This window comes from Triturus cristatus, chromosome 7, assembly GCF_964204655.1.
Source record: "Triturus cristatus chromosome 7, aTriCri1.1, whole genome shotgun sequence".
NCBI classification, from domain to species: Eukaryota; Metazoa; Chordata; class Amphibia; order Caudata; family Salamandridae; genus Triturus; species Triturus cristatus.
This window is the reverse complement of record NC_140590.1, coordinates 596,193,451-596,220,265: the sequence shown is the minus strand read 5'-3', so window position 1 is coordinate 596,220,265 and position 26,815 is coordinate 596,193,451. Positions and strand designations below refer to the sequence as shown.

Sequence of the window (26,815 nt, the reverse complement as noted above, 5' to 3'; positions counted from 1 at the left end):
TTTTGGGGCCCGCTGACAGGTAATGCGATAATCTTCGGGGTTAGTAAGCGTTTTCAGGCCCGCCGACAGGTGATGCGACGATCTCCGGTAGCGAGCGCTCGGCAGCAGCAGAGCGACGATTTTCCTCACGATTTCTAGCTGCAGCAGCTCGCTAACGGGGGTTGGCGACGATTTTCAGCACTCTTTTCTCAACAGTAGAACTAGAGGCCCTGGAACTCACAGGAGCCTCACCTGCAGATAGAAATCCTCGCTGGGAGGAAACAGGAGGCTGGTGGTGGAGTCTGATGTGCCTGAGACTCCTGCAGGAGGCTAGCTCTCTTCTAGCACTTGGTTGATTGCTGTAGCCAAAAATAAAAGTTCCTTCAAAGTCCTTTTCCTCTTCTTCCAAGTCCAGTAGTAACCACTGCAGGCCAGTTCAAGAAACAGCACACAAGCACAAGGACAGTCCTTCTCCTGCAGATTCCTGTAGTTACATGGACAGAGGTTCTTCTTGTTGTCCAGGAACAATACCAATTGTAGGGGTTTGGGCACAAATATTTATACCCCCAAAGTCTTTGTTCTTAGGAGTCACAAGTCTCTGAACCCAGCCAGAACCAGCTCTGCCCAGCCCTGGAGCACTTTGTTTACCAGGCTGCATCCTTCCTTTCAGAGAGAGGGGGTCTGCCTTCAGACGCACAGTGGGAGGTGGAGCCAGCATTCACCTTGCCAGTCACAGCCCTATTCAAGTGCAGGAGCTACCCCTCCCTCCAAGGCAGATCTCTCTATTCAACCTAGGTCTGACTCAGCCTGCCCTGTCTCTCCAAAACCAGACAGCCAATACACATAATAGCAGAGCACACTGGAAGGCTTAGGCAAGAAAGTACCTATACTCTAAAAGTGGTAGTTTCAAACACAGAATATAAAAATAACCTTCACTAAAAGATGTATTTTAATATTCTGAGCTCAGGCATACTAAATTCGTTTTTCTACCATGTTCTGTGGGTCAGTTAGGACTATAGAATGTAATATAGCCCAAACCTCCCATTCTGGCCTATGGAGAACAGGTAGCCTTACAGTAGTGAAAAACTAAATTGGGTGTAATTCACTACTAGGACATGCTACACACATTAGAGCATTGTCCTACCTTACACATACAATGCACCCTATCATAAGGGTGGCTTACAGGATGCCAAGGGGAGGTTCAGGGGCTGGGAAGTGGGTGCACTTCACAGCCAAGATGGCAGTTCTGGACTGCACGCAGACACTGCAGTGGCAGGTCTGAGACACACTATACAAGCTGCTTCTGTGGGTGGCACAAACCAGTGCTGCAGGCCCACCAGCAGCATTCGGTTTACCAGCCCTGGGCACACACAGGCCACGCTACTAGGGACTAACAGGTAAACCAAATAAGCCAATCATGGATGTACCAATTCACATGTCATCTTTACAAAGGGAGCATTCACGCTGTGGCACTGAATGGCAGTGGCACAGCGCCCAGAGCATCTATAACCAGCAAAAACAGAGGAGACACAGCAAAAAATGGAAGGGAGACTCACGCCAATGGTGCCAGGTCTAACAAATATTATAACGTATTAACAATACGGTTAACAAGAAAGACAATGTAATTGAGAATCTAAAATCATCATTGAGAGAACTTGAAGTTGAGAAAGCAGGATTTAGATGATCCAGATTTGTCCACATTCTCTATCTTGCAGGTCCTAATAAAAGTCTTCAGTCTGGCGGGATCTTCATAGGTTGTTGTTTTATTCCTATAAGTTACTTTAAATAAGCAAGAATAGAATAAGTCAAAATGAGCACATAAGCAATAAAGCGCCGGACTTATACTGAGAAAATCTAGAAGTCTATTCACAGTATTCTTGGCATTATACTGGGAAAAGTACAACCCATTACCTGACCATTAAATGCATTTGATTGATCTTTGAGCTGAAAGAACATTAAGTAAGTCAGTATTTTTCAGGAAATAAAGGATAACTCCTCTTGGTCATCTAGAAGTGGATACAGGTTGATGACCTAGTCTTTGGGCATGTTAGATGTTAAGTGAGGTTGCCTTTGACATGTTCAGCAGCTTAGGAGAAAAGAATTTTAAAACGCGATGGGCTCTATTCCTTTAGTACCTGCAGGGAAACCATAAATACGTAGGCTGTTTTATCTGTTTCTATTTTCAAGGTCCTCAACTTGTTTCTGAAGAGAAGAGACTTGTGCCTGAAGGGTGTTTACTTGAAGTTTGGTGGTCTTAAAGGACATGATGGGTTGCTCAGTTGTGGAAAGTCTTTCTGAGGTGTTGTAATTTAGCATTGGTTTCTTCCATGTATGGGTGTAGAGCATGAATCTCCTCCAACAAAAGATCCATGGATAAAGTGAGAAAGATTTGATATTAGAAAGTGGATCCTTTTTGAGACATTTGGTAGATACCTTTCGTGCCACCAGTGTTAGAGGAGCCACAGCAGAAGTAATGGTGGAAGAGTTGCCTCTTTGCGCAGCATTCATATAATCCTCAATTTTAGAAAACTGAGAAAAACATAGAGGAATTTTTGACAAATTTTTGTGAGGAGCATGTTAGCAGTGATTTTATTTTCAGTCAGGCAAAGAGAAGTTAAGCACAAGAGCAATGAAGAAGCGCTATTTATGCCATGTCAAGAAAGCCTATCAAAAGATGGAAAAAGAGTGTAGGTGAGTTCTCCTCAGTGAAACTGCATGTTATCATGAACATGAAATGGGACATTTTAATGAAGCCAGCAAAGACAATTCAATTAGTTCTGTGGCATTTTCTGTTTTAAAATGTTAATATTTTCCTGTGGGAGACCTGCAGGCATTCCTAAAGATAGAAGTATGAGCACGATAGTGTCTCATATATATTAATGCAGGCTCAATATGAGGGATGAGGCATTTCAATTATTCATTTTAAAAAACAAGAAAAACTGGTTCTCCAGTATGTAACAGTAGAAAATATTCACTGCAACAGGCAGGAAATTTAAAAGCGCAAACCTAAATGAGCTCATTCCACTTTCTCAGCATTTTGTCATCTCAAAATGGTGGGTGCTGCAATGAGGAAAGTCATGCTGCCATCTGTAAAGTGTGTTATGTGCTCGTTTTGACATCTCAAATAGAGCGAAAACAAGCCTTTAGCCGAAATGGAGGAATGGGCACCAAGATAGCTAACCTCTATGAGGTAATTAAAGTGCAGCACCTCATCCTCCCTGCGCCATCCCGAGGAGAGTCACTTGGATGCCGCCATCTTTCTTGAGTGTCAAGCCACCCCCCACCTTTCATTATCCTAATGTTGCAAAAAAGAGTAGAAATGCATTCTTATAAGTAAAGTCAACACTGTGGCACGTTTTAAATCCAGAGTTTGTGCTTCACCAGATCAAACACTCTTAAAATATACAGCCTACTAGTATGGATGACGAGTGATTCCTAAATCATATAATCTCCATATTCTTATGCAACATTTCCTATGGACTGATTTACACATGTATGATTCATTGTGTCTTTTTAATGTGTATGTGATGTGAAATGCTCTGACACCCTGCAATGGTACAAGCAGCGCTTTAAACAAAAGAAACGCATGTTAGAATGGGCCTATGGAGAGAGGAGGGCAATGGTGGAGAGGGGTAGCGAGGGAATTCATGGCGAGGAAGTGTTTTTTCACAGTGTGGGGGTCACCCACGAAACTTGTCATCTGGGCGCAACCAACGCTAAACCCTGCCCTGATAGTACTGCTCCACATACTACAAAATGCAGTTTTGAACAGACCCTGTTTTCTGAAATGGTCTGGAACAAATGCCTGTCGTTTTCAAATTCATTTATATAAAGCTTTTTAGAAAATTCTCACCATCCTGCTTCATTCCCGAATGGCCTTATTTTTACCAGTAACGCTGTCAATAAACAGAAACAAACGTACCATACTTTCCACGAAATATTTTAGCTCAGGGCAACCTTACAGATAAAAACTGTTTAAAAATCTATACGGGAGAATTTTGTATGTGCTGTACTGTTCTCTCTTGTCTGGTTCTCGATATACGAGTCTGACAAGGTCCCCAGAGGCTGAAACCGTCCTCCACTCGGCGTCTTGTTCATGGTACTGTTGAGACTGCGAGCCCGGTTTCTGTTCCGGACGGCGTGTTACTTCCAGCAAGAACAGATCAGATTAGCAGGCAGACTGAACGAACCTTACTGCAAGAAAGAAATGAAAAGCAAATCCTATGAAAAAAAATGTTGATTTTGAATTTTCCTCTGAATTTTGTGTCTTTCGTTCTGTAAACAGTTGCACCAAATGCACGACGAGGGGAGCGCAGCGATCCCAAAAGAAATTTGACATTCAAGACATGTTTATTTGAGCACATTTCAGCTATATTTACAATTCTAATTAGCACTGAGGTATCAACACACGCAAAGTTGTGTTTAGCACTCTCGCGAGAACTGCAGGTTTTATGAGTGCTTCACATGATCTTGACGCTCGTGTCATCGCATGATCCTCAGTTTGACCATATATTCGGTTTCACAGTTCACGAGCCATATCTGCTTGAGTAGACTTTCCCACATGAGAAAACCATGTGACTGGGGTAGGCACATGGAAAGAAGAAATCATGCGAGCTACAGATAGCTCAGTGGTCGGGATCTAAGGGGCATATCAGCAACACCCGGCGATAATTATCGCTCAGCGCTCTTAGCGTGAGGATAATTATCGTCGGGTAACGTGGATTTATATCACTGAGATAGCGTGCTATTAGTAACGCTTATCTCCTCAGCGATAAAAATCCTCACGCTAACTGCCTAACGTGAGATTATCGCTGGAAACCCAGCGATAATCTCACGCAATGTGGCGTTAGCCTGCTGATAGGGACTCACAAACTTAGCCATGATATTCACCTTCCATAGGATATCATGGCTAAATCAGTCCTGAAGCAGGCGTAAGGAAAGTAGCGATAACAGGGTTTATCGCTACTTTTCCTGACGCTATGCTTCATAGCGTGGGGCTTGATGATAGGAGAAATGTCGCTTAGCGTCATTTCTCCTGTCATGTTAGGTCAAGAACGCCCACTTTGCATCTCATTAGAGATGCAAAGGTGGACGTTAGGAATCCCCACGCTAAAGCAAGGTTTCACGCGTTAGCGTGGCCTTGCTAATTAGGCGATAAAATTATCGCCGCTTTTCGGCCGAAAATGGCCGCAAAAGCGGCGATAATGTTTTATCGCCAGCTTGTAAATATGCCCCTAAGTGAAGTTAGATGTTTGTGCTAACAATTATGCATAGCTCTATTACCTACTAATCGGTTAGTCAGCTACCTCAGCCAGCTCTGGATAGATGCAGCGTTTGGGTTAGAACGGTGTCTATTCTGAATGAGTTGTCTCAGTAGATGATAGGCATCTTTTGAGTGGCTTCCTCGCTGTCTTAAAATCCAAACAGCTCATTCATACAATTACTAGGAGCCTGGGAAGAAAAATCTTGGGCCGGATGTACTGTTCTTATGGGGCCATATTATGGAAGTGCCCTAGGAGTATAACGGGCGTTTGTGCCCGCTTTGTGTGCCCCCGGGGCTCTTTGGTATTACTGAAGGCACCGCAGCCGCTTGTGTGTGCGCTTCTGTAATGCTAAAAGTGCTGGTGCACATACAGCACCAGCGCTTCCTCAAGAGGGCGTTCCCTCATTTTCATGGGGGTGTGGCCCCATGCAAATGGGGCAATCACTTTGCCGCTGCGCCCACGCAGTAATACAGGTGTGGGCGCATAGGCAAATAATCTCCCATGAGGCACACTGACAGTGCGCCTCCTGATTACAACCCTCTGGTGGGGGGAAAAGGGGATCCCTTGGACCCCCAGACATCCCCCTGCAGGGGGATGCAGTCACTGACTACACCTGTCTGCAAGGGGATCTCTCATCCCCTTTTAAAGTGCAGGCGGGAACCCCGTCTCACTGTGAAAACACGGAGTGGCTTTAAAGCAGCCGCTCTGTTTTCACATGAATGCGCTGCCTTGGGGGCAGCACAAGTTAGCAGCTGACCTGGGGCAGCGCACTTTGCTGGCTGCTCTGGGGTCAGCACATTCACCATAATACGGCACATTTTCCTGAATTGTGGTGGCCGCACCTTTTGAAAGGTGCCCCCACGTAATGCAGGAAAATGCCCCGCATCCATATTATGGCCCTTGATGTACTATTCCCATTCGTAAACCAGGAATATGCAATTCGCGCATGACTCATTTGGGAATGGGAATGCAATGATTATGTGTGCTGTGTACTAATAGGTCACATTTCAAAAGTGTCTATTTTCAGGGGCTTACTAAACAATCTGCCTAATGAACTTTAATTAGGCAGTTCGCAATTTGCAATCCCGTTTATTTGGCTGCAAATCCAGGGAAAAAGGCCAGAAAGGGTCAGAAAACCTCATTACTGCATTCACTTTTCCAAACTGGAAACATTTTTTTTTAAAGGGGGTTATGTTCATTAAAGGGACAAGTGCAGTTTAAAAAAATAAATAAATAAGCTTTCCCCTTTGGGAAAAATACAGGGTTGGAGACAGTGGTCTATCACTGCCTACTCCTCATGAGGTTGCAGACACGTTTTCTAAAGGGAAGCTGACCCATGTAGCATCTACCCCTTTGTTAATCAGCTATCACCCCTGCTGAAGGGCTTGCAACAGAGCAGAGCTATTTCAACACAATACATCAATTTCTGATTTGAAAATAGACTAGGGTAGTCCCTTTCAAGTTCCACCAATTAGCAATTTGCAAAATGTTGCAAAAACCTTTTTACCATGCGGAAAGGATTTTCAGACTCGAAAGAGGTTTTCACTTTTTGTATGTTCTTCTATTTTACATTCCACTGATGGTCCCAGAAACTCAAGTGGAGAAAAATATGATGGTCAAAAAATTCCCATGGCGAAAACAGTTCCTGGAATATAGGAGTGTGCATAGAAAGTGAAAGAAAGCAATATTCTACTAACCCAGAGAGTCAATTACTTGCCTTGAGAGTAGGTTTTTGCATTTTTTGGGTTTGCTCTATTACATTTGAATATCGTATGCTAAGTATTTTGGGCCTGGATCACAAAGGGCCTCCGCACTCATGGAGGCCCCGCAGTTGTGGGGGAATCTCCGCACTTGGGGCAGAATCTGTGCAAGAGAGAATTCTCATTTCAGAAATTCCGCCCTGAGTGTCGAGACTACTCCAGGACAGTGGGGCCTCTCAATGTAGAGATTCTGCCCTGGGTGTCGAGACTACTCCAGGACAGTGGGGCCTCTCAATGTGGAGATTCTTCCCTTAGCGTGGAGACTACCCCAGGACTGTGGGGCCTCTCAATGGAGAGATTCCGCCCTGAGTGTGGAGACTAGCCCTGGACTGTGGGGCCTCTCATTGCAAAGATTCTGCCTTGAGTGTGGAGACCGCCCAAGGACTGTGGGGCCCCTCATTGCAGAGACTCCGCCCTGAGTGTGGAGATCACCCCAGGACTGTGGGGCCTCCATTACAGATATTCCGCCCTGAGTGTGAAGACCGCCCAGGACGGTGGGGCCTCTCATTGCAGAGATGCCACCTTGAGTGTGGAGACTACTCCAGGACTGTGGGGCCTCTCATTGCAGAGATTCCACCCTTAGTGTGGAGACTAGCCCAGGACTGTGGGGCCTCTCAATGGAGAGATTCCACCAGAGTGTGAAGACTACCCCAGGATTGTGGGGTCTCTCAATGTAGAGATTCTGACTTGAGTGTGGAGACTACTCCAGGACTGTGGGGCCTCTCATTGCAGAGATTCCACCCTGAGTGTGGAGACTAGCCCAGGACTGTGGGGCCTCTCAATGGAGAGATTCCGCCCTGAGTGTGGAGACCACCCCAGGATAGTGGGGCCTCCGTCGTGGAATCAGGCCCAACATGTTTTGATGTCATGCATAAAGAATTATAGTAGAACAGATGCTGCCATGCCCTTGAGGTTATTCAGCTAACAGAAACCTTTATTGATAGTAATATCATGACATAATAACGGTGCTGTTATCACAATTATGATATCAAGATTCCCTCTCTGCTGCACCTCCGTTTACTTTATACAGAGCTCAATGTATTCTGATGTAACACATGTACGTCTAGTGCTAAATAAGGAGCCTTGAAGAAAGAACTGTATCACACATATTTTATTTTAAGAAAAAGCATTTCTTCGTCAAAATAAATATGTACTACAGTTGTGTAAATTAGTTGGATTTTTGGGTTCAGACTCATTCATTTATGTATTTTACTTCCCTACAATTTCCAGCTGCTTAGTTAATTTAAGTGAGTGGAAAGAAAATCAGACTTTTGTTACTTACCTATTAAAATCCCGTTACCCGACAGATACGACTGGCTGGGCCTGCACCGCGCCGGAGGGCCTTTCAGGAAAGGGGCTAAGCCCGGATTTTGAGGCAATGTGCCTTTATGTCTATGGAACTGGAAGAGGCAAGCAGAGGATTTAGACCTGCGGGTACTGCAGAAATACTATCACTTTTCTTCGTAGAACCTTTTGCGCTACAGATACCAGCCTTACAGTGAGATGCTTTGGTTCCAGAATGCTTGTGGTGACATTCTGTGATTGCAAGAGTTTAGAAGACAAAACACTAAGGTAAACAGGAGGAAGCGCGTGCCTCTATCATCCTAGGCTGTTCACCTGACTGTTGTGTCTCCTTCCTCCTGCCTGGTGACCGCATTTTGTCCATGCTGGAGAGTGGTGTACTGAGGGAAGACACGATGTAGAGAAAGCCAGCGCCCAGTGGGCGAGAGGAGCAGGAGGACACTGCACGCTGTGCTGTCCTATCTGTGCCCCATGTGAATCCCCTACCCATCTACAAATCATGATGAATAAAAATCTGAGATCAAGAGTGCCATGTTTACCGACATCTGTGATCTCAACAATGTACAAGAATTGATAAAGACGATGATAAGGTCAGTCTCTGAGTCATACTATGACACAGCAAAACACAAGCGACGAAATGCACGCATTTCAAGTCTGCTTCACAAATCTAGTGATTGAGATTTTGGTACTAAGGCCTTTTCTACCCTGCCATCATGCACCCCGTCATCACCATCGCCTGAGGAAGAGACGGTGGCCTATAAACATAAGCCACTGGTCTATGCTGCAGTGTCCACGTTCCTATTTCTGACTTGCTTTCCGCGGGAGCCACGCCATATTTCAGCCTAAACGACGCTAACAATGTGCAACCCAAGTGATGCCACTGGAGCAAAATACTTTGATAGATATACTATCGTGTCTGCTGATGAAAGAGAGCACCCTTCCCTTTTGAAGCACAGTACGATCACGTATTTTCTTCCAAAGAAAAATGTCAGCTATGAACATTCCTTGTTTCATTCAACTTAAAAATAAAACTTGGCAGTTACAATTGACTCCTTCATTAGAAGACTGAAAGAACGTGTTCAGCACAGCAAATGAGATCATTACAATTGTGGAGAAGCTTTTTCACTCTCAAATGATTGCAGGCTGTTAATCCAGTGCATTCTACAAGAAGCTTCTACAAAAACCAAGCATATCCTTCCCAATGGCCAGAATAGTTTGTAAGGTTAAATTACAGACGGAAGCCACGGGTCAGCACAAGATCAAGCAAAAAGGTGAGCCCAACACCCTGTTGAAGGTGTACACCTTGCAGAGAAAGGGCCCAAGCACACATGGCCTTCCTGAGGCTTCCTGCATAACTAAGTTCACAAAGTGCATGTCAGTTGTGGTAAACTAGGAGCAGAGGCATGGGGAGATCTATAACCAACAAAACACACGGCTCCCCCACAGCACTGAGTGAGAGAAGTCACTGAGCACCACAGGTCGTATTATCATCATCATTATCTCAGTCACCTTAGTCAGACTCCGAGTGTCGCAGAAAGGCAAAATCTTTCTACTTTGGAACAGTGTGCAGTGTGAAGACAATTATAGTGTTTCTGAGGCAGTGTTCATTGACTCATTTTTTGTGTAGCAATTATTTTTACTGGCATAAATGAAGTGCTGAAAAATACCAGCTTATACAGTGAATTGCAAGTCCAGCAGGGACTCGTATTGAGATACAAATGCTGACTGCAATACATGCACCACTAACAAACAATCCTAATATATAAGAAAGGAGAAAAGAAAGAGAGGGGTAAGAAAATAAGATAGAGAAAGTGGAAAGTGAAGAGAAGAAGGGCGAAAAGAAGGGAGGGATGCCAAAACTACAAAGCATGACGAGAAAATCGGTCAGGCAAAGCCCAAGTATAGTAATATGGGGCGGATGAAAGGGGGGCAATGGGATGCAATGATAGTGATGAGGAGGAATCAAGATTTGCTGCAAATTGGGAGGGGGCATCCTGCAGAAAGGGGGACAATTTGAGAAGAAAAATATCTGCTCTGTCCATTAAATTCATAGGACGCATTTTGTAAATCTCTGCAGGCCATTTCTCATGCAACGGAAATTGGGAAGAGCACCACTGTCGCAGAATGCAATTCTTGGCAACTGTCAAGGCAGTGACGAGCAAACGACGGGCATGGCTGGTGTAGGATGCTGGCTCTTTATATAGTGCACTAAAATAAAATACACCGTGCAGAGAGTCCAGTGGATCCCATGCCGGTATACAGAGGCAAAAGCAAATAATACTAACGCTATTTTTGCGGTAGTGTACACGAGCATTTAGGCTTATCAGAGGGTAGTGTTGAGCATTTGTTGTAGTCACACAGACTATAAATGACACACTCACTCAAGAATAAATCCAAGACTAAAAATCTGGGTAGTGAGGGAATTGCCTGCATGACCCACTGCTGAGTGTTTTCAGGCTCCACCCCCCTTTCTAGACATTCGGAGCATTCGATACAGCTTCCGGGTCAAGGATGCTAAAGATGATGCAGAGGTACGAGATGCACCAGTAACCTTCCCGCAGTTCTGCATCAACTGGGACTTTTTGGTTTGCTGGTGCAGAGTGTCAGGGCAGCTTAGCTGAACGTCACAGAGACAAAGCGGCTGGGCGTGTTTGTGAAGACCAGGCTGTGGCGGCATGCATCGAAGTGAGGGGCAAGGTGGGGGGCTGGCTGGTGCCTCTCGAATGTAAAAGGGGACCTTTGTGTCTTGAGTCGTCATGGCAGGCTAGCCCTTTCCAATAGAGTGTCCCTGTACAGGTTCCTTGCCCGCCCTCTTAGGGGCATATCAACAACAACTGGCGATAATGATCGCTGAGCGCACTTAGCGCTCGGATAATTATCGGCGGGTAGCGCCGATTTTAATCGCTGAGATAGCGTGCTATTAGCAACGCTTATCTCATCAGCGATAAAAATCCTAGCGCTAACTGGCTAACGTGAGATTATCGCTGGAAACCCAGCGATAATCTCACGTTAGCTAGTTGATATGGACTCACAAACTTAGCCATGATATCCACCTTCGATAGGATATCATGGCTAAGTCAGTCCTGAAGCAGGCGTAAGGAAAGTAGCGATAACAGGGGTTTTCGCTACTTTTCCTGACGCTATGCTTCATAGCGTTAGGCTTGCTGATAGGAGAAATGTCGCTTAGCGACATTTCTTCTGTCATGCCAGGTCAGGAACGCCCACTTTGCATCTCATTAGCGATGCAAAGCTGGGCGTTAGAAATCCTGACGCTAAAGCAAGGTTTCACGCGTTAGCGTGACCTTGCTGATTAGGCGATAAAATTATCACCGCTTTTCGGCCGAAAACAGCCGCAAAAGCGGCGATAATTTTTTATCGCCTGCTCGTTGATATGCCCCTTAGTTTCTACATGTGTTATTGCATCAACTAATTTACATGCCACAAGAATTAAAGAGTTCAAGTAAAATTTGCAAAAAGTATACCCTCCAGGTTTGAGATAAAAGAATTTCCGACAGATGAGCTTTAGGGGAGCAGCTGCTCGAGCTACAAATACCACATCGATAAATCAGAAAGCAAAAAGGAATGCATCCCAAATGTGCATTCTTGCAGTCAAAAGTAAAAATAATCTTTTAAGTAGAGGCGACTCATCGCACAATTTATGGAACTGGTATCTCCAGTGGTTTCAGCCACATTTCCCGCCCCTGTGATGACCACAACTACAGAAGTTGTTGCTTCTGTTTCTAGCAGGGATAATGTGGACCATGGCTTTAACTCCCTGCAACAGGACAGTAGTAAATTGGGGGGGCCTGTCAAATCGATTTAGCCAGAAACTGTGGCAAAAAATTAAAATCTATGAAAGAGGTTGGTAAATCGCACAAGGAATACCCCTCATTTGTAAACAATAAAAAAGTGGACTCGGAGAATATGACTGAATTGTTAGAAGATTCAGATCAAGTAATAGCATCAATGGTAGCCGAGCCTGGTGTAGGATCAGTTAAAATGGACACCCTTATCATCATCACATTTTGCATTGGCTGTGAGTAGTATAGTAGTAGAAGCCCCAAACTTATTATTACAAGCTGCTTGAAATTTGTTTTCTGATAAAACTGGCTAGGAACTGTCTAATAGCATGGAAGCATCTCAGGCTGAAAACGGTCCCACTATGTCAGCAATACAAAGATCTGCCCTGGTAAATCCTAGTCAGCCATCAATTCATCATTTTAAGCATTTTTTAAAAAACTATCTTAGCTGAAATCAGAGAAAGTAAAACCTCCCAGGCGTAGGAAAGTGTCTCAGTTCATCGAAGAATGGAAAAGATTGAGGGAATGATGCATCAAATTCCAGAGCAAATTAAGGAGATCGAGCAGAGAGTATTGGATTTGGAGGATCCCTCTTTTAGCTGGGACAGGGATATTGACAATCTTCAGAAAAAAGTACAGGCTTCGCAAAAAAAGTGGATGAAATGGAGACCTATGCAACAAGATCAAATTTGCATTTGATACGAATTCCTGCAGAAAATGAACTCATTAATGGACATGCAAACCTGCTGAAGTACATGGAAGCAATGATTATAAAACATAGTCTGCAGAAAGCCCCTGCGGATCTTACTGTAATGCAGGCTTATCAGGTCCCAGCATAGCGCTCTACTAATGCTAAATATCCACGCACAATGATCGTCAGATTCTTGCATAAAAGAGGCCATACTATTTAAAGCGATCTAGAAAACAATTTTTTTGTTAACTGATTGGTCACAAGTTAAATTATTTCCAGGCAAGTCTGCTTTATCAGCTCGTCGACGTAGTGATTTTCTAGGTGTTGTTGGTCAGTTTAAAAATGCTTTGGCACAGGAGTCTATTGCCCAACAGTCTAAGTTTAAAGTTGGATTTAAGAGGCAATTCTATCCATGTGCTACTATGGAGGAAGCCCAAGAGGTGCTGCAGAAGGTGATAAAGGAAAGTAATCCTTAGGAGATAAAAGAGGAGAAAATTTGATAAAATCAGAATAAGTATCAGATTATGAACTGAGATATTGTATTGTTAATAGTGATATGCCTTAAGTCACTTTTTGTGTCATGGTCACTTTAATATGCTGGGAAGCACTAGCCAATTACCATATAATTAATTGTAGCACTTTATATATAGTTTGTGAAGCTAGGGAAATTATGGAGGTTAAGTAGTAGGTATACCCATACTCTGGCAAGCAGTAGCTACTCTTTAGAGTAGCACAATGTAGCACTGTGTAGCACTTTTTAGCACTATATACACTTTATACTCTCTATTCACTTTATATACAGCTGTGCGCTAGTGAAATGATGGGGGCCAAAATACGATGGGGTGAAAGTGTGAGAGTTTGTCCAGGTGCCAGGTCAGGGCACTACATCAGCGTGGGTGGGCTGAGGGAGAGGGACATGGACCGTCCTCTTTCTCAGAGGCAGTTGGGACAGGGGTGGAGGATAGACAGGTTGGGAGGGGCACTAAGAGTGGTTGCGCAGATAAAAAGGAGCAAGATAAGAGCAGGGTATTTAGCAATAGCTAATGAGAGGAGGATGAAAATAGGGAGCAAGTTGATTATAAAAGAAGTATTGGAAATGGAATAAGTTTAGCGCATAAAGGGGCAGAATGTTGACTTCCTGGTGAGACAAGGGACATTAAAAAAAATTATGGTCACAGAATATAAAGGTAATTATGTGTAATGTGAATAGCCTACTGAACGCGCGAAAAAGTGGGGCTTTTTTGAAGTGGCTAGCCTCCTTTTCCCTAGAGGTAACCTTTTTGCAGGAAACCCATTTTAAGTCCAACAGCCCAAAGCATTTCTGCAGAAGAAGTACTCACAGGCTTATTTTGTGTCAGCCAATATGGTACTGCGGGGGGTGGGAATTTTGTTCTCAAATATGGTAGATTGGGAAGTTAAGGAAATAATGCGGGATAAACTTGGTAGATGGATATGGATCAAGGTTAATGTTACAGAAGTAATTCTCAATTTTTTGATTTATTATGGCCCCATTTATATGAGACTGAACCATTGGAGCAAATCTATGATTTATTGATAAACTCAGATGGATCTTTAATTATAGGGGGTGATTTTATTTTTATACAAGATCTAGTGTTGGATACTTAGAATAAAACCAAGCGGCAACTAAAACCGAAAACTACTGAATTAATAAATGTAATAAAGGTGGAGTTCGCCTTAATAGATCCATGTTGATTAGATCATCTGGGTTATTTCCTGTTTACATGCTATTCTTCTAGATTTAAGACAGCCTCCTACTTTGATTTCTTTCTTATTTAGCTATTAGAGAGAGGGGTGATGGAGGTACTAGCCAATTCCTTCTCAGATCGCTCTATAGTCTCTCTTGAAGCCGTATTAGGAGCACCTTGGAAAAGTAGACAAAGATAGCAGTTTGACAAATGTCTGCTTGTGGGCCAAACTTGAGTTAAATAAATTAGACATTTCATTTAGGCCTTTTTTTAAAAAAACTAATGAGAACACTGCCCCAATATTTAAGGTGTGGGAGGCATATAAGGCAGCCTTTCGGGGGCAGGCAATCTCCTATATATAAAACTCACAAGATGATGGACGGAATGTTTCAAAATGGCAAAACATTCACCCCCAGTCACAGACCTGGGTTTAATCCATCGTTATTTTGCTCACCACGCCACCCCAGTTCAGACATGGCCATATGCAAATCAGTCTTGACCTTGTGCCTCATGGGAACAGTCCAGCCCGAACTGCCAAGCCATGTCTTCCCTGGACCGGAATCAAGCATCCTAGGACCGGTTTCGGGGTTTCACCCCTCTTCAGCCAGGATAGCTTGACTCCAGTGGCGTAGTGAGCACGGGACCCACGTCTGGCAATACCCTTCCCACATAGGGCGAACAGCAAAACACACAAGATGATGGACGGAATGTTGCACATTGGCAAAACATTCACCCCCCAGTCACAGATCTGGGTTTAATCCATTGTTATTTAGCTCACCATGCCACCCCAGTTTAGACATGGCCATATGCAAATCAGCATATAATATAAGCAGCGTATGCAAAAAATAGAGATTTTACAGACCACAGTAGAGAGGGCTAGGCACAAACTTAATTTAAGGTTGGTAGGGGGTTAAAATACTACAGTACTACATCTAGAATTGACGAGGGCCAAGGAACGACTGATATTGGAGGATATTGCAGGGAATAAGGTGTATCAACAAAACCTGAATGAAGGAAGTCAGCACATAGGTAAATACTTGGCATGGACCACCAAATCCTAAAAAAGAAGCCAAGTACTTACCCAAGCCAGACATCCAAATACAGGAATCTTTGAGAATAAAAAGGGGAGGATAGGTGGCATATTTTTTAACCATTTCTAAAGAATCTCCTTTGAGGCGCAGGTAATAGATAGGCAAGAATTGGAATATTATTTTGGGCCCTTTCAGCTCTCTAGGGATCATAGCAATGCCCTTACTAGGCAAATAGAACTTTTAGAAGTGGCTGAGACCTTTAAAATTATGGCTAGCACAAAGGAAAGCAGAATTGCTGATATTCCAACGAGTTGTACAAGATTTTTCAAGCAGAGCTTCTCCCATTTTTAACAATCCTTTTTAATAAAATTAAGGTGGGATTCCCATATCAAAAAGATTTAAGGAGTCAGTAGTAATAAGCTTTCTTAAAAAAGATAAAGATCCGAGAGATCTTATTTTTATTGCCCTATACATTTTCTATATCTGGATTATACATTGTTTATTAACATTCAGATGACTAGAATTCTTCAGTGTGCCCAACCAGTGGTCCATGTTGACCAGAATACGTTTTTGCAGAGAAGGTCAATGGCTGTCAATAATTATTTTTGAACTCAAGCCATTGACAAGGTCACTGTACTTATGATGGATGCGGAAAGGGTCTTTGATCTTGTTGACTGGCATGCTTTGTTTATTATTCTGGAGAATCTTAGGTTTGCAACTCAGTTTATCACAGTGTTGAAGGAGTTGTATAATTAGGCGGTAGCCAAAATCATTATAAATATGGAAGAGGTGAGAGTGGTTAAGACCAGGCGGATCACTCAACAGGGAAGTCAGCTATCCTCCCTCTTGTTTTCTCTTTTATTTGAACCTCTTACAGTGTGGTTGACATAATATTATATTTTAAGGGAGAGGGTTCAAATGTACAAAATGTGAAAGTTGAAATTCAGGGTTTTACACATGTAGGAGGTTATAGAGTAAATCAAGCCAAAACGAAATGCTTTTTTTTAATGCAATGACCTCTCAGCTTCCAGTTGGTTTACAGGTTATACCGCAATGACCCTTCGAATAGTTAGGAACTTTTGAAGCAAGTCATTATGCACAATTATTTCCATTAAATTGTGGTAATACTCTTTTGAAAGCAAAAACGGTATTAGACAAGTGGACTCTTCTACCTTTGTCATTAGTGGGACGAATATCATTAATTAAAATGTCAATCCCTCCTCCATTGTTATTTTTATTCCTTAATCTTCCTCTCAAAGTACCCAATTCAAAATTTGAGGACCTGGATAGGATTTTTAGCAAGTTTACCTGGGCAAGTAAACAACCCATGGTAAAAATGGCTACTCGCCAATTGGATACAATACAGGGGGGTTTAGCATTACCACATTTTTCAACATATTATCAGGCCTCAGTGGTTAATGCGATGGTGCAATCAATAGCAGCATCATTAAACCATGACAACTTCCTGTTAAAACGTATGTTAACCGAAACTGCTATATGACTGCCAGTTTTTCAGCGATCAGCTAAATTTCCTAAATAACAAGATTGAAGGTTTTATTAGCTTAAGCATCTCATATGCAGTTATTTTTTAAAGCATGAGGTATACCAGTGTGTTATGCATTTACTCCAATACAAGACTACCAGGTTTAAGGTTTACCATTCTCTGAAGGAATTTTACAGTCATGGAGAAATCTTGGCTTCGAACCACTATGTACATTTTATGATCATAAAGGATTAATTGCATGGAAATCAATAGTACATACATTCGGCATTCAAAATTCAGCTTTGTGTTTAAGCTTAAACCAGGTGACGATCTTTCTTTAAAAAGAATTATGTATTAATGAGGGAGTCTGTACAGTGGATAATCTGGTGGATTAATGAATGTAAGAGAGTTGGAGTGGGGAACTGGTATAGAGTACTACTCCATGGTGTTAACCAGAAACTATTAGATGAACTACTTCAAAAAGTTTCCAAAGAAACCGGATGCAGGTTCAATTCTAAAGAATGGCAGCTACTTAGTGAGATAGGATATAGAGTATTACGAGCAGCAAACTTCAAAAGGATTGCCTTCTTATCAAGGTGCATGGCATACTGTACACCATATAGATTGCACAGGATGTATCCATCTCCCTGATCAATGCTTTAGGTGTAAGATTTGGGTGGATGGGCCCATACACTTTTGTATATATGCTAGTTTACAGCAATTTTGGAATTATGTTTTTGAGGGGTGTCTGTGTCCTGGGAAGTTGGAGTCCAGATTGGACTCGTTCTTCTCAGTCTTTGGTGTAGGGGGCTTGCTACCCCGAGTACTGGCATGGCTCTGTTAGATCCTGGTTTCCTCTCAGTTGGTGGGGAGACAGAGCAGACCCTCCGGAACTGATGTACCTCTTCTGGCTTCAATACTGCGTCAGAGTTTCCGAGGAGCATCAGATCGGTAAACCAGACTTCACGGTTCTGTGACTGCAGGGGAATAGCTCCTCTACTCCAAGGGAGGTTCTCGGAAATTGGTCAAAGGATGGAGGTACTTCCGGATTCTTGGAGGCCTCACAGTTGTAGGACGAGACAATACACCAGGACTGGCAGGGTTTGTCACCACTTTTCTAGAGCAGGTCTTCGGTTCTTGGGTCAGCACCTCTTCTTTGTCCATTGCTCTTCTTATGTCTGTTGAATCTGATGTTCAGGGCCTTGGCATGCCACCCAATTACCAAGTGTAGGAGCATTAAAGTGGGTGATGGGTAGTAGCCAATATGCTATCTACCTTTAGGGTGCCCACACCCTTTAGTGACCACTTCCTGTAGGAAGGGGCACAACCCTGACTCCGATAGGCTAATTCTCTCCATCTCAAATGGAGGAATAGGAAATGTGGGGTCCACATCGCCTGCCCCACCTTAAGGGGGTGCTGGCTGAATGTGGGCCTACCTCCTAATCTAACTAATTTTCCTGCTTCTCCTCCTGCTAAATGTGAAGCAGGACAGGGGGGTTGGCATTGTCCACTAATTGGAAATGTATGAATGACCCCATTACTGTATCTAGTAACTATGTATTGTAGGTTATTTATTTTAGGTCCTGAAGAATCCCCATTTGATCCATCTGGACAGACACAGGCGAGAAACATGTTGAACGTATTATAGAATTACTCATTTGCCCTGCTTATTAGGACCATTGTACCCTAGATGGCCACCACATCATTTAATTAGGTTAATGAGCTCAAACAATAAATATTCTGATACTGAACGTCACTTCAACTATTTTAAGTCACTTTGACACCACTCTACACACACTACTAAAGCCCCCCCCCCACTTCATCATACGGCTATAAAAAGATCTGCGGAAAAGAGCTCCATAGTGGGTGGCCATCAGCCATTGCAATGCCGGCCCGATGAGGTGCTAGCCCAGTGATGAAGCAGAACACCCTTCTGGGTGTGTGAGGGCACTTGCTCCTTTTGGAGGACACTCGCTGAACTGGAACACAAGTATACCTCTTTCTCTTATTTTATTTTAAAAAAATATATATTTTATTGATTATAAACTTGTCGCATTCAGAATTGCAGTTGTACATAGTTGGTTCCAAATAAGACATTTATATATCAACATTTAACTTGCACATTGTTTAAGTCCTACAGTAAATGCCCACGGTTCCCCCCCTTTGACATTTCCATTTCTACCTCTGGTGAGATGCATAATTCTCCTCTATATGCATTCCATCTTCCCTACTTCTTGTCCCACTTTTTAGGACAGCCCCTGGATTTATAAACATCTTTTTCCGCGACCATACATTTATCCATTTCTACCACTCTGCCAAGTGCCAGTGGTCGATCTGCTGCCCCCCATTTCATTGCAATTGCCCTTTTTACCAATGTGTAGCCTAGGGTGGCAAGTTGCTGCTCTATTTCCGTTGTCCCAAATCTGCCTACCAGTAATTTCTGAGAGTGTGGAAGGGGTCTGGTAGATTATTGCATAGTTTACGATATGTGAGTGAGATGGCTTTGTCTGGGATAGGCTCCGATAACAGCCAGTCCTCTAACGGAGAGGAATCCGGGAACCTGTGCCAAGTCTGGGATCGCCGCCTGAAGGGCATGGCAAATCTGTAGTTGCAAAATATCTCACCGCGTGTTAGTTCGTGTTTTGCTTGTAATTCTTTAAATGTCAGAAGTTTACCCTTATGTATGAGATCTCCTATGGTGGACAATCCGATGGTGTCCCATTTATCAAAACCCATATGATGACAAAGAAACCCCAGCTTTTGAGAGGGCCGTAGGGGTGTAGCTTTTGTCAACACTCCAGCCCAGCCTAGGCGTCTAGTTACCTGATGCCCGATGGTTACCGTTTGAGCCATTGGGCCCAGATACCTCCCCCGGCGGAACTTGGTTTATAGAGCTCCAAGATATCCCTCCTGACCCGTCTGATATCTCTAGTCTATATGCTGGTTTCAGTGGATTGCTGTATAGCTATTGATTTAATCGCTACCAGTTGTGATGCCCAGTAATAGAGTTGTATATCAGGAAGAGCTAAGCCTCTGTCGTACCACCCTTTTCTCAATTTTCCTAAAGCTATTCATGGAGTGCCTCCATCCCACAGTAGTGTGCGGACCTCCGCCTCCGCGCTATTAAAATATGTATTGGGAATCCGATACGGGCAATTCTGAAGTAAATAAAGAAATCGTGGCAGGGTCAACATTTTAAATAGGGCCGCTCGACCTAGCAGTGACAAAGGCAGCGATCTCCAGTGTTTAACATCTTCACTAAGTCTTTTTAATGGGGCTGCTAGGTTCTTGTCATAGAAAATATCGGAACCCACACAGGCCACTTCGAGTTCACATCCCCGGGGTAATCGAGGTGTGGGGCCATTCAGAACAAATAGCACTGACTTAGTCCAATTATTAGCATATCGAAATTTGTGAAGATATTTAGTAGGCTGTGTATTGAGGCATAGGGGCATGCTAAGTAGATCAGGATGTCATCTGCATACAGGGAGACCCTGTCTTCATTGTCTTCCTCCCTTTTGAGCCCTCAAAGAGCCACGTCTCTCCTTACCCAGGATGCCAGGGGTTCTAGTACCAAGGCAAAAAGTAGGGGGGACAGAGGGCTACCCTGTCCGGTTCCTTTGTGCAGTTTAAACGTCTAGGATGTGCGATTATTCACCCTCACCTGACCTCGCAACTCAGTATAAAGCAACTTGATCCATGTTATAATCCGTGGACCAAATCCCACGTGGACCAGCACCTCAAAGAGATAAGGCCATTCTATAGAATCAAATGCCATAGAGGCATCCAATGACAGTATTACTGCGTCCTCCTCTATGTATTGCTGACGTGCCAGAGCATTGTGCACTCGCCGAATATTCAGTGCTGTGTTCTGTCCCGGCACAAAACCTGACTGATCTGCGTGAACCAATGAAGGGAGAACGGCAGACGGGATGCTAGCAGCTTCGCTAGAACTTTAGCCTCCGCATTAATCAAGGATATCGGCCTATAGGAGCTACAAGTATGTGCCGGTTTCCCGGTCTTTTGGATTACCACTATGGACGCCAATCTCTGATCTTCAGGTAGAATTCCTTTCTCCAAGCTTTCTGTATACATGTTTTTAAGATGGGGGGCTACCTGTGGGGCCATTGATTTGAGGAATTCAATGGGAATCTCATTGGGCCCCATTGCCTTCCCTGATTGGATGCTAAATATGGCTTTACAGATTTCGTCTTCTGTTATGTCTGCGTCTAGCACGGTTTTGTCTGTATCTGACAATGAGGGCAAATTTAGTTCTGCCAGAATTTGGCATGAGTCGTCAGATGTATACGTGGTGGAGGAGGTATACACCGTCTCCAAATAATCCGCAAATGCATCTGCCACCTCTTGGGGATCGGAAATCCGTGTATTTCTGTTAACAGATAGTTCAGGTACCCATCTATCTCCTTGCGCCCTTCTCTCTAGCCTGGCAAGCATTTTCTCTGTCCTGTATCCCAATTCGTAAACCCTATGATGTGTGTGAAGTAGTTTCACCCTGTTTTTTTCCTACATCATAGTTTTATATTCGAGTTGCTTAATAATTAAGCTGTGCATGGTGGACTCACTAGGGGAGAAGTTGTTCTGTGTCTCTAGCGGCAGGAGCTCACTCTCTAATTGCAATAATTGCTGATTACGTTGTCGGATATAGCCTGTCTTCAATGCCAGAGCATGCCCCTTCAGTACTACTTTATAAGCTTCCCATATGGTCTGAGCTGAGTCCACTGAGCCTAGATTTTTGATAAAATAGCAGTCCGTCTGCTTAGTGAGATCTTCCTTTATGTCTGGAACCGTTAGGAGCCATGGAATAATAATGATGGAGCTACGCTGTCTTTTTTGGTTGAAGGTGAGTTCGAGCCACACTAGGGAACGATCCGAGATACCTCTTGGGAGTCCGCGGGGGTTTTAAAAATTGACCAAGGTCGACCAGGTGCTTAAGGACATAATCAATGCGGGACATACTTTTATGTGCCTGAGAGTAATGGGTGTAATACGTCATGTTGGGTTGCAGTGAGCGCCATATGTCTGTCAGTCCCAAAGCTTGAGTAAATTCATCCAGTTGAGTACTACGTTGTATTTGGGGCTGTTGAGGATACCTATTTCACGCGTCATTCATTGTCATGTTGAAATCACCTCCCATTATCAATGTACCCTCGGGAAGATAAAGTAGGATTTTACCTAAATCACTAAGTGCTTCCCTTCCCAGTGCTGGCGGAATATATACTGACACCACATTTATCGTTTCCCCTTCCAACTGGCTTCCATCACTGCGAATCTTCCTTGCGGGTCAGCCCATGTATGAGTGGGTGTAAGAGCTAGGCTCTTCTGCACTAGTTTTCCCGTACCTCTGGAGCCTGATGTAAACTCTGCGTGAACAATGAGTTTGTATCCTCACCTGTTAAGGGCCTTGCAGTATTACCTACTAGGTGGGCCTCCTGCAGCAATACTAAATCTGGTGCTTGCCTCTTGAGGTATTGCGACATTATTCCCCGCTTTATTTGGTTTCCCAGTCCATTTACATTCCACGTCAGAATGGACAACTTTTTTTCTAGTATACTACCCATGATAAATTCTCGTTAGGGACTAACAAAACATCTGCGGAAGTCATTGGAGGGTTGACCGACTCCGCCAAGAAGCCAGCAGACATCTTTATAAGCTTAAGTTGAACATACATTCCGGAATCCTTCTTGAGTTTCAGCTGTCTATACCATGTCAACTGAAGGTGGGAATCCCTTTCCAAATCTGAATGAGAACACTGTGCATAATAACATTCAACTTTAAAAACAACACAAAGACCCTCCCACCATCCCTCCCATTTACCCCTCTCCCTGCCCCCTGCCAGTGAAATGAAATGAAATGAAAACGATATTTATAAAGCGCATGGCTACCCGGGAGTGTCCCAGCGCTGAAGGATCATACAAGGACGGAGGCCCGACTATGGGAACAGCCAAGTTTTAAGTAGTTTTCTGAAGGTCAGATGATTGGGAATCAGACGTAGCTGAAGCGGCAGGGAGTTCCAGAGTTTGGAGACATTGTAAGAAAAGAGTCGTCCGCCACTTCTGGCTCTTTTTATTCTCGGCACCTCGGCCAGACGCAGGTCATCTGATCGAAGTTTTCTCTTGGCTTTATAGGGAAGAATCAGGGCTGAGTTGATTGCTGGGCCTGTACCTGACAGTGTTTTATGGGCAATACATAATGACTTGAATTTAATGCGTTCAAGCACGGGAAGCCAGTGGAGGGAGTGTAAGGCAGGTTTGGCTGATTGTCTGTTTGGGGTGCCCGTTAGAATTCTGGCTGCGCTGTTTTGAACTAACTGGAGTTTGGCAATTACTGAGGAGGGTGCGCCTAAGTATAAGGCATTCCCATAGTCTAACCTGGAGAGTATAAGGGATTGTATTAGTATCTTTTTTGCTGGAGTGGGAAGCAAAGGGAGCACTTTACGGGCCATTCTGAGCATGCCGAAACAGGTGGCTGTTGTCTTCCTGGCCTGTGTTCTAAAGGTCAGGTCTTGGTCTAGCCAAATGCCCAGACTTTTGATTTCGGACTTAAGGGTGGGGGGTGGTCCCATGCTTAGAGGCCACATTGAGTCAGGGTGAAAGCTGCTGTAATTGCCTAAGACCATAATCTCGGTCTTTCCACCGTTGAGCTTGAGTTGGGAATGATCCATCCATTCTGAGATGTCTTTTAGACAGGAATGGAGGCTATTGGTGTGATTTGCTGCCTGATTAAGTGCTACCACCAGTTGCGTGTCGTCCGCGTAGGTCACTATGCGGATGCCATGGGGGGCAACTATGCCTGCTAGGGGGGACATGTAAACGTTAAAAAGGGTCGGGCTGAGAGAGGAGCCCTGTGGGACCCCACTCTTTAAATTGGCTGGCTCAGACATTACTTTCTCCTCGAAGACGTGAAAGGTTCTTCCTTCTAGGAAGGACCGCATCCATTGAAGCACAGTGCCTGTGACTCCTACGTTCCTCAACCGGTTGATGAGGGTCTCATGGTTCACTGTGTCGAATGCCGCGCTTAGGTCTAGGAGGATAATAGCTGTGGAGCCTCCTGAATCGAGGATTTTTCTGCTTTCCTCAACTACTGCTAGCAGGGCTGTCTCTGTGCTCTGACGAGGTCGAAATCCAGTCTGAGAAGAGTGCAGCAGGTTGTGAGTTTCTAGGAAGCCTGAAAGAGTCTGGTTGACAAATTTTTCGGTAATTTTGCTTAATCCTGGTAAAAGGGAAATTGGGCGGTAGTTTCCCATTTCAGTGGGGTCTAGGTTAGGTTTCTTAAGTAGAGCCCTAACCATCGCCTGTTTCCAGCTGGCAGGGACTGATCCTGTGTTGAGTGAGGCGTTAATCAGGTTCAGTATGTTTGGGGCTAAGGTGGTTATAGCTTTCTTCAGAATGTATAGTGGAGCTGGGTCTGTTGGTGATCCGCTTTTTATGGTGGAAAGCAGAGTGAGAAGAGTTTCTAAGTTCATAGGGGGAAAGGTCTCCAGAGTGGGTTTGGTTGAATGAGAGTCTGGGTAGAATGAAGTTTCCAGCGCTTCATTCCTTTGAGGGAGGGATTCGAGGATGGTTTGTATCTTATGATTGAAGAAGCTAGCCAATTTGTTGCATCGTTGGCCTGAAGGGTCAGGAACAGTGCGGGGAGCGGGTGTTTTAAGTAGTTTTTTAATAATGGTAAATGTTTCTCTGGGCGAGTTCTGGGCTGAAAGAATTTTTTCTTCATAGTAGGAGGATTGGGCCTTTTTTATTTGAGATTTGTACATTTGGATGGCCGCTCTGTATTCTAATTTTTTTGTAGGGAGATATTCTTTTCTCCATTGCCTTTCCTTGGTTTTGCATTGCTGTTTAAATGCTCTTAGCTCAGGGGTGAACCAAGGGGCCATGTGGGGCCTTTCAGACTTTTTTATTCTAACTTTGGGGAGAACAGAATCCAGTGATTGATTTATCCAGTCTGAAAAATTTTTGTTGGCAATTGTTGGGCAGAGATTAGATTTGGGTTGGGTTCTTTCAAGGGTTTGGATCCATTTCTCTAACGGAAGTTTAGCCCAGGGGCGGTCATAAGTCCAGGAGGTTTGGAGGGGGGGGTTCAGGTATGGAAGTCTCCAGTGGATTTCCAACTACCCACACCCCAACAAGGCAGAGTGCCTGTCGCCCCCCCCAGTTGCCAGGTGCTTGGTTTACAGCCCTTCCTCCCCCGCCGTGAATGAAGGATATAAGCATGTTACACATTATGTCATTCTAAAATGTCCCAGTCCCTTCTTATGTGTTCACTGCTGAGGCAGTTCGAAATCGACTGTCTCGCTTAGTTCGGTACTATGTGACCATATCTTGTCTGCCGGGGGTTTGTGGAGAATACCCAAATACCTTTGCAGGTGTCTTACCCTATACTCAGGGGAATCAGTCGTCCCTCATTTCACATGCCCCAAAGTCCACGATGTCTTGAGTCTTTAGCCTTTCGATGCCAAGTTCTGCTCTCCCTGGGGTGGATCATCTCATGGTTTGTCGACATTGTTCAGTCTACTGTTGCGGGTTCTGTCATTCCAGCCTCCATTCGGTTTCCCCACTTTTCGCCAACCCTCCAACCATTCCCATGTTTCTTCTGGGGATGTAAAAAAACATGTTTTACCTTCGGATTCAGAAGATTTCTCGTTGTCTCTGTGGAGGTGGTGTTGTCCTCTTCGCCCGTCTTATCCCGTGAAAATGTGGCCAGTTTGCTTTGAAACTGTGTCTTAGTTGCCTTTCCACTGGCCATCATCAATCAATGTCGAGTATTATCTGTCCGCTTACTCAGGGCCCTGCACTAGTACTCACCTCCGCGTGCACGGGGGGAATTCCCACCTCTGCTGGCCTGTCGGGTTTCCCAGTCAGGAGAGCAATCTGCACCTTGAAGGAAGGAGTCGCGAGGAAGCGCTGCATAGGGTCACTATGCTGTGGGCGACGGGGAAGGGGGAGGATTGAGCCCGAGTGCTTCCGCACTCTCACCTCAAGATCTCTTCAGTCTTTGCCATCCCACCTTTGTAGTGCATCCAAGGACAGTGACGACGTGATCTCTGAGGGCCAGTAGGCTTTACTTCACTCGTGATTTGAGTCTCTTTGGGCCCCTTCTGTGTGGGTAGATTGTCCCCTCGTATATTTTCTCACCTCCGGTGCCTGTGGGTCCTCTTGTGTCTGCTACAGCTTGCAGGCATCCGTCTGTGGGCAATTACCAGCTGTAGCCGGTACCCTAGCCTCTCAACAACTGTGGAGCCCAGCTCCCTGGGAAGTCCTCTGCTTATTTTACCACTGTCTGACAACGCGCTGTTCAGGTTGTGCCTCCCGTAGGTCCATTTGCCCCTCTAGTTGGCCAATCTGGTATTCCGGTGCATGGGCGCACTAGGACACAAAGCCTTGGCCTCAATTACCCGGGTCTTCTGGCGGCCCTAATCTCAGCCGGCGTTCCTCCCATCACCAGCATCGCAGATGCGGTCGGATCGCTTCTGGGCTGGGCAGCACACATCTACTTTCAAGCTATGGAGCTGGCTGGGGTCTGCTTCGGGTCCCCCCAAAAGGCACTGTGCTTGTGGCCTGTCTGCCCGCTCACCTCCTCAGTTGGAAAATCGAGGTGGGGCCATCATTGTTTCTCCACAAGGCTTCGGGCACTGCTATTCTGCCGCACTCTCCGCAGCGGATTGCACCGATCTGGCGTTCTGGAGCTCACTTGGACTGGGATACTCGTTTGTGAGGGGATTCTTACAGGTTATATGCTGGATAATATCAGGATTGTCGGCGAGGGCAGCGGAGCAGCTTCA

The 26,815-nt window shown here is 44.5% G+C and overlaps 1 long non-coding RNA gene across 1 annotated transcript in view; it reads left to right on the top strand.

Annotated features, from left to right (window-relative positions):
* The window catches only part of LOC146810174 (uncharacterized), a 247,163-nt gene that overhangs the window by 176,109 nt on the left and 44,239 nt on the right, over positions 1–26,815 (top strand). The window lies entirely within an intron of this gene.